This window comes from Polistes fuscatus, unplaced genomic scaffold, assembly GCF_010416935.1.
Source record: "Polistes fuscatus isolate 324 unplaced genomic scaffold, CU_Pfus_HIC Scaffold23, whole genome shotgun sequence".
Classification (NCBI taxonomy): Eukaryota; Metazoa; Arthropoda; class Insecta; order Hymenoptera; family Vespidae; genus Polistes; species Polistes fuscatus.
In genome coordinates this window covers 2,543,189-2,552,248 of record NW_025113100.1, presented here as the reverse complement: position 1 = coordinate 2,552,248, position 9,060 = coordinate 2,543,189, and the positions used below count along the sequence as shown (strand labels likewise).

The following is a 9,060-nucleotide window of genomic DNA, read 5'->3' as shown; positions in this document are numbered from 1 at the left end:
GACTTTTTTTTTTTAAACGATTAGCGAAAGCAACTCGCACGATTAAAAACAATAAATAATTAAATAATTTATCTAAAATTTGGTGGAAAATGAAACGACAGGTTACATTGTAATTACACATACGTGTAGTATACGTGAGCACACATACACACACACCCTTCTGCCGTTTAAAAGAACAAATTCACAAGCATTGGGAGGATGGGGGTGGAAAGCATACATGTAAAATAAAATTTATGTAAAAGAGTGGAATACACGTATGGAAGAAAATAAAGTAACAAAACAAAGAAAAACAACAACAATAAAAAAATAGAAACGAGACCATTTTTTTTAAACGATTAGCGGAAGCAACTCGCACGATTAAAAACAATAAATAATTAAATAATTTATCTAAAATTTGGTGGAAAATGAAACGAAAGGTTACATTGTAATTACACATACGTGTAGTATACGTGAGCACACACACATACACACCCTTCTGCCGTTTAAAGGAACAAATTCACAAGCATTGGGAGAGTGGGGGTGTTGGTGACTGAAAATTGTATCTCGTTGTGCTTTAGATGAACAGAAAAAAACAAAATTAAATGAAGTTAAGTTAAATCGTGAGAAAGAAGGTATCGGTTTGTACAAACCTTGAAAAAATGGGAAGAGGTTGGTACCTTTGAAACACGTACAACCCATAATATATCCCATCATCGGTACGATGATTTCTCTTTCACGATTTTGACACTTTTCAATGTTGTTATCTTCTTTATTTTGCTTCGTTAATTTTTCTTTCACCTTCTCTTGCTCGAATAAAACAACCACCACCATCACCACCACCAACAACACCTCCACCACCACCACTTTCTCGGTTCGAATGAAATGAAATCGATTAACGATGAAGAATAGAAATAACAACACGCGAACTAATCGAACCCGAGTCTGTTCGAATAATCTCTCTGGCACATTATTGCTCATTGATATACTTCTTCTTCTTTCTCCGTTTGTTTTCTCTTTCCCTCTTTCCCTTTCCCTCATTCTTTTTCTTCTTCCATCTTGGTAAACGCATCGACTAAAAATTTCTTTCTTTCCTTTTGCCGTGCTTGATTAACGGTACGCGAGTTCTCGTTTAGAATTTAAAAACGATACTTGAATATGAACAACTAACATAAATGAGAGTTAAACTAACCAATACCAATATCAACACCAACACCAACACCACCTTCCTTTCTCTTTCTCTCCTTAAATGTAACCGGAAACTAATGCGTATTTAAGGCTATCGAAAATTACCGTTCGAATGGGATAACATTAATTGCAAGTAAGTTGAAGGAGGATCAAATGAAAATTCCTTTCATTTTTTTCAATTCTTCTTCTTTCTATTGATTTTAGTCGTAAAAAGAAACTCAAAGTAATATTTCGTAAATATAATTCGGTATTTTTTTTCTTATCGTAAACGAGAACTAAACGTAGAAAATAAAGTGAAAATATAATATTTGATAATTGATGTAAATTGAAAATAAAATCAAATTCAAATAAAAATGTTTAAATAAATAATTAATTAATTATTAAAATAAAATCATTCTTAATTAATTAATTATTTATAATTATAAATAATATATAATATAATATAATTATAAATAATTAATTAATTAAGAAATAATGTTTTTAATATGATTTGAAATGTTTTTAATGTTTTCGTGTTTTAAATGATTCTTCGTTTTAAGGTCTTCCAAGCAAAGGTTATTTTATTAAAAGAGAGAGAAAGAGAGAGAGAGAAATGTTCTATTGAACTTTAATAAGTTAAATTTTCAAATAAGTTAAAGTTTCAAATAAGTTAATAGATAATAATAATTTAATATAATAAGTTAATACATTGAAGACTCTGAACATTAATGATGAAGATAATCTTTAATATCTATTTATAAAATCTTTTGATGAAGTTTTTATTTTGAAAGTTATGTTATATATTTTATAATTGCTGAAGAAGTCCCAATAAAGGGACGAAACGTTCAACAAGATCAAAACGTAACTGATTCTAATTTATTTTTTACCCTGTGATAACATTTATTAATAATTTTATTTTTGGAAGTGATAAACAACTAATTGCTTCGAATAAGGTTTTATTCAAAAATTATGAAAATGTAAACGAAATACTAAACGCGTTTTTTCAATAAACCTTTGCTATAAAAAGATATTATTATTATTAATTAAATATATAAGAGTTGAGGATTTAACACTTGTACCACCAGACTAATCAAAATGACTGGTCTTGCAATTTCAATTACAAAATTACTACTGCATGTAACATTTTCTTTTCGTTATGATATCATGACTTTTGTAGCTATAACTAAAGAATCAGTTTTACGTTTATTTTGAAAGTGGTGTAAGTCCATTTTCTATTGTTTCGAGAAAATTATTGCATATTGGTTAATTCAAAAATATTCATTAATTATATCAAGTTTGATTACGTACATTACTTTTAGGCCAATTTAACTAAAATAATGTATATTTACAGGCTGCAAATGAACTTGCATACCACTTTCAGAATTAGTCAATTGTTAAAATCGTTTAATTTCAATTTTGAAAAATCAAATATCGCTTCAAATATATTTCACATTAATTCAATGTTGTTTACAAATAATAACGAGAAATAAAATAGAAGCGGTAGTTTTGATTTTGAACGTTAATTATATCGATAAATTGAACATTATTAATAGTATTTATTTATGCTCTTCGCGTGGCAGTGTTTTGAAATATTTATGACGCACAGGAGGCATATAGTGTAATAACTGCTCGATATTCTAATATTTTTCGTAAGTAATAGGCATAGCATCGCGATGCAAAGGCACCAGGCAATTTTTTCAAATTTTGAGGGTCTTCCCGGACATCTAGGTGATAAATTTAAACTCTTCAATTCTGTTTCTTCCATCAATATTTTATATAAAATAATATACGGTGCACTTTAGCGAAACCTCATCCTACATATGTGCAACCAATGTACCTTTTCTTTATCAGTGTTTCTTATTATCCGTTTTTTTGATTGCGTTTAGTAGGTTTTTCGTTGGAACAAAATTCTCTCGTTTCATTTCACGTAAAAGTGAATTGATTATGTCGTCTATATTGTTTCATAATATCGTAATAATCCTGTGGGTGTATACGGGAAATTCTTTTTTATCTTTTTTTTTAATTTTTTTCCTATGAAAATTTGACTTACACCACTTTCATAATCAATGCTTACGTAATTTCTTTTACCTACCAATTATTAAATTGGACAAAGCATTGACATTTTAGAAGAAATTCGATACTAATTAGTTATAAATAGAAAGTTTACGCTAAATGAAATATAAATTACGTGATATGTCATTGTTTTCTCAAAAATCAGCTTACACCACTTTCAAAATAAACGGTCCATATATTCATAATAAATATATTTTTTTTTATTGCTATTTTTTATCTCATTATAAGAACTGTTTTGAAAGACCAGTAGTCATTTTGATTGATTTTTATAGAAATAGATATATCAAAATACTTGTTAAATCTAATGTTAAGTCGTACGATAAGCTTGGCTGAATTTAAAACATGCTCTGTATTAGATTAAACGTTATTATTATTCACGAACGTCGAGTAGGATGTCGCCATACTCGAGTGCCAACTTCGAGCACGTGTCAATACTTTATCAAGTGGATACTCGGAATACACTTGACAAGGAAAACCGACGATTTCCCAAATGCATTCTTTTTGTCTAGGGTCTAGGGTCTAGGTCTAGGACCCCAACGACTAGCATCGATGCTTAAACACACACATGACAATAATAATGGGACAGACTGATTTCACTTTATTTTTCTTTTACGATACCCTGACTACTATCTACTGTTTAATCATTCATCGATAGAATGTGTAAAAGAAATTTCAAAAATAAAATGTTCTAAATGTAATGTAAATTTTTCGTTTAACGTCTGATGCCAAAACCACTCTTCGTAGAATTTTCTACGAATAAGTGGAAACATTACGGGCCGTTGTTACCTGAAAGTAAGTAACACGGTGGATTTTATTCTAATCAAATTGTTTAAACCGAAAAATTATTTTTCTCATCTTCACATATATATAATTGTTGTGAGTTTCAGTTCGAATAAAATTTCTATTGATTTATAATAGCACAAATTCGGCCCATAGAATAATTACTATAATTTTCGATTATAAAAATAAATTTAAAAAAAAAAAAAAATTAATAATAAAAAAAGAAAAAGCAACAGAAGAAGAAGAATTTATTTCCCATAGATTAATGAATACAATTTTCGATTATAAAAATAAATTCTAAATAAACAAAAAATAAATAAAAAAAGAAAAAGTAACGGAAGAAGAAGAATTTATTTCCCATAGATTAATGAATACAATTTTCGATTGTAAAAATAAATTAAAACAAAAAAATAAATAAAAAAAGAAGAAGAGGAATTTATTAGTTAATTTGTTATAAATTGAATATAAAAAATTATGCGAATGTGCGCACCTTTTCGTCGCCTCCGCATAAAGCACCACTGCAGCATCAAACATCACACACTCTGAACTTTAATCGGTCGAGAGGTCAGTGACTCTCTTTGGTACCGCGAGTGCCTCCTCCTCTTCCTCCTCCTCTTCCTCCACCTCCTCCTCCTCGTCGGCGTCGTCCTCGTTGTCTTCTTAATCGCGTAACTCTCTTCGTACGCAGCATCCGCTTCGTCGTTTTACCTTCTTCGAGGGATTAACAAGTTACGACGAGATAACAACCACCCACCCACCTTCCACCCCCTACCCCCGATTCACGTGTCCCTTTATTCCACTTTTCAAGATGAATTCTTTTCTTCTTCGATTCTTCTGACATTTATTTCAATCTTCTTGTTCAATCAGAATTAAGTTCGAACAATTCGACACTATGATTATTATTATTTCATTCAAATTAAAAAAAAGAAATGTTTTTTTGTAAATAAAGATATACACTGATTGTGTGTGTGTGTGTGTGTGATCACTATTATTTTTTTTGTATATTTTCATTCATAGCTTTCACACTTTTATATAAATTATCTAAAAAGTCAGATAAATTATCTAAAAAGTCAGATTAATTTATGATCCAATTGACACAACATTTCACGGATTAATTCTATCGAGATCTGCATAACAAAACAATCGAGCTTCATTTGTTTTTAATAATAATATTCGTATCCAAAGGGTTAACTAAATAATACGAGAGATATTTCGAATAATGTTTACAAGTTTTCTATTAACGAATACATCAGTGTTCGTAGAACAAATTAATATTATTGTTAAATAAAATATATGATGGTTGTTGGGAGAAAATAATTTCAGAGTTAAAAAGTACGATGGGTGATCAAAAGGGTGATCAATTTGAAGAAGAATACGAGACGAAAATGTTATATCAGGGATGAAGAAAAACATTAAATAATTTTGTAAAACTGGTTGTTTAATTACGCGAATTCTTTTGAAATTGATACGAAAATTTGTATAACCTGCCAGTTGAGGACAAATAATTTCAGAGTTAAAAAGGACGATAGAACAAAAGGCTGATAAAATGGAATAATTTTGTAACGAATTAGTTGTTAGGTAAGGTCGCTTACACGAATTCTTTTGAAATTGATACGAAAATTTTGTACCATCTGCCAGTTGAGAATAAATAATTTCAGAGTTAAAAAATACGATAGAACATTTGAATAAAAATACGAGATGGGAATGGGGTTGTGTAATATTATATTAGGGATGAAAAAACATGAAATAATTTTGTAACGAACTGGTTGTTAGGTAAGGTCGCTTACACGAATTCTTTTGAAGTTGATACGAAAATGTTTACCACTTGCCAGTTGGGAAAAATACTAAAAATAATTTCAGAGTTAAAAAGGACGATAGAACATTTGAATAAAAATACGAGACGAGAATAGGGGTATGAACTATTATATTAGGGATGAAAAAACATGAAATAATTTTGTAACGAACTGGTTGTTAGGTAAGGTCACTTACGCGAATTCTTTTGAAATTGACACCAAATATTTTACCACCTGCCAGTTGAGGAAAAATAATTTAAAAATTAAAAAGGATGATAGAATAAAAAGCTGATAAAATGGAATAATTTTGTAACAAACTGGTTGATTAGATAAGGTTGCTTACGCGAATTCTTTTGAAATTGATACGAAAATTTTGTACCACCTGCCAGTTGAGGACAAATAATTTCAGAGTTAAAAAGTACGATAAAACATTTGAATAAAAATACGAGACGAGAATAGGGGTTGTAAACTATTATATTAGGGATGAAGAAACATAAAATAATTTTGTAACGAACTGATTGTTCGGTAAGGTCGCTTACGTGAATTCTTTTGAAATTGATACGAAAATTTTAACAACCTGCCAGTTGAGGACAAATAATTTCAGAGTTAAAAAGGACGATAGAACAAAAGGCTAATAAAATGGAATAATTTTGTAACAAACTGGTTGTTTAATTACGCGAATTCTTTTGAAATTGACACCAAATATTTTACCACCTGCCAGTTGAGGACAAATAATTTCAGAGTTAAAAAGTACGACAGAACATTTGAATAAAAATACGAGACGAGAATAGGGGTATGAACTATTATATTAGGGATGAAGAAACATGAAATAATTTTGTAACGAACTGATGTTCGGTAAGGTCGGTTACGCGACAATAGTGTTATTCGGGTGGGGTATCGAATGACCTCATCAGGAGCTACGCGCTGACACGACAGGTCGCCGGGTCACGCGGATACCCGGGTCGCGACGCATGTCGCACTCATATTGTCACTCCAGCCACTTCTTTCTTTCTCTATTATTTTCTATCATCATTTCAATCACTTTTATATCATTTTTATATCATTCCAATAATTCCCTATTAAACCATTATTTCATTTCTTTAACATTTTCCTCATTTTTGTTTACATTTACGTAAAAATATTTAAAAAAAATGAACACAAATTGTTGCCCTCGTTGACGTATTTACGAATAAACAGATTTAGGTAAAGTATGAAAAAGAAAAATAGAAAGAAAGAGAAAGAGAGAGAGAGAGAGAGAGAGATGTGAAGGAATCAGTTGACCTAATTTAACTGCGCGTTGGGATCGTTGTCCAGGTTGACACCTACGCAAGCACGCGCCCGTGCCTTCTTTTCGTTTCTTTCACACTAATACTTCAAAACTCGTCAATTTCACCGTATTATTTTTTAATAATCTATTTATCTATTCATTTCTATCTCTATTATGAATTTTACCAAGCGTCCTTTTCTTCTATTTTAAAACGTAGATAATAAACTTCCCCCTCCCATTCCCCTTCCCCCAGGGTTTTAACAAGTTTACGAATTATATACGAAATTTCATTACGATGAATGATACGAGATTAAATATTTGAGTTAAAATTTGTCTCGAAGCTTCACCATTAAATTAATTTAACTTGCTCGATAATAATAAACACGTATATACACACATACACACGCACACTCACACAAAATAGAAAAATATCTTTTAATTATTGTTCCTAATTTTTCTTCGGGTTTTAAACAAAAAAATAAGAGAGAAAGAGAAAGAGAAGGAGAAAGAAAATTAGAAAATGAGAAAGAGAAGCAAAGTATTTCCCTCCTCCTCCTCCTTCTCCTCCTTCTCCTCTTGTTCACTTTTTTATTTGTTGTATTATTTAAATAACACGTATTCGACGAACATTCCAAATGATTTTCTAATCGGCTTTTTATTCATTCGCACGTATGATCGAACGAAACGTGTGTGTTTTTTAATTTTTTTAATTTTTAATTTTTTTTTTTAGTAGTGATATTCAAAACTGATGTGATAGATTATGGTAGATAAAGCAAACGTGACGTTTATTATTGAAAAATAATCCGAGTGGGAAGTTATGCGAGACACGTTAAGGTCGAACAGCAACTGACTCCCTCTTTTCTTTCCGGGCGTCACGACGCCGACGCCGACGCCGACGCCGACGCCAACGCCGACGCGGACGCCAACGACGGTGCTGACGCCACCTTTGCACTTCCTCTTCTTCCAACCTTCCTTCCTCCCTCTACCTTCTACCCTCTCACCCACATCCTCAACACTTACCGTTTCCCCGACCTAACGCATCCAATGTTGGCTTTACGTTTCTCGCAGTAACAATGATGATTACTAATTCTAAAAGTTAACTTTGATAATTTGTTTGATAACAATAATATTATGTTTCGTAATAATATTATATTAAACATATAAATATATATAATGTTATATATAAGATTGTTTTATAATAATATTATTATTATTAGGGTGTAACAAGTGTTTCTAAGTTTTATAATAATATTATATTAAACATATAAATATATATAATATTATTATATAAGATTGTTTTATAATAATATTATTATTATTAGGGTGTAACAAGTGTTTCTAAGTTTTATAATAATATTATTATTATTAGGGTGTAACAAATGTTCTTAAATTTTATAATAATATTATATTAAACATATAAATAATATTATAAAAAAGATTGTTTTCATAATAATATTATTATTATTAGGGCGTAACAAATATGTTCCTAAATTTTATAATAATATTATATTAAACATATAATATAATATTATAAAAAAGATGTTTTTCATAATAATATTATATTAAACACATAAATATAATATTATATATAAGATTGTTTTATAATAATATTATTATTAAACATATAAATATATATAATGTTATATATAAGATTGTTTTTAATAATAATATTATTACTATTAAGATGTAACAAATATGTTCATAAGTTTTATAATAATATTATATTAAACATATAAATATAATATTATATATAAGATTGTTTTATAATAATAATATTATTATTAGGGTGTAACAAATGTTCCTGAGTTGTTTTTTTTTTAAATTAATATTTCACTCGCATGTCAAAGTAATTTTATTTATTTATTTGTTCGTTGAAGAGATAAATTCATTATTACATAAAAAAAAAATTGTATAAATAATAGAAGTGGTAGATAATAAGAAAATTTAAATATATTTTGCGATAAATAAAAAGAATATATGAACATACTTACAATGCATTTTGTA

The 9,060-nt window shown here is 29.2% G+C and overlaps 2 long non-coding RNA genes across 2 annotated transcripts; both read right to left on the bottom strand.

Annotated features, from left to right (window-relative positions):
- Positions 1-1,025: 1,025 nt before the first annotated feature.
- Positions 1,026-4,745, bottom strand: LOC122518080. The gene is made up of 2 exons (XR_006303974.1): positions 4,487-4,745; positions 1,026-1,220 (listed from the first exon to the last, which is right to left on the bottom strand). It is a non-coding gene; the product is annotated as an uncharacterized LOC122518080 (long non-coding RNA).
- Positions 4,746-4,820: 75 nt separating this feature from the next.
- Positions 4,821-8,157, bottom strand: LOC122518079. The gene is made up of 2 exons (XR_006303973.1): positions 7,641-8,157; positions 4,821-4,886 (listed from the first exon to the last, which is right to left on the bottom strand). It is a non-coding gene; the product is annotated as an uncharacterized LOC122518079 (long non-coding RNA).
- Positions 8,158-9,060: the final 903 nt, after the last annotated feature.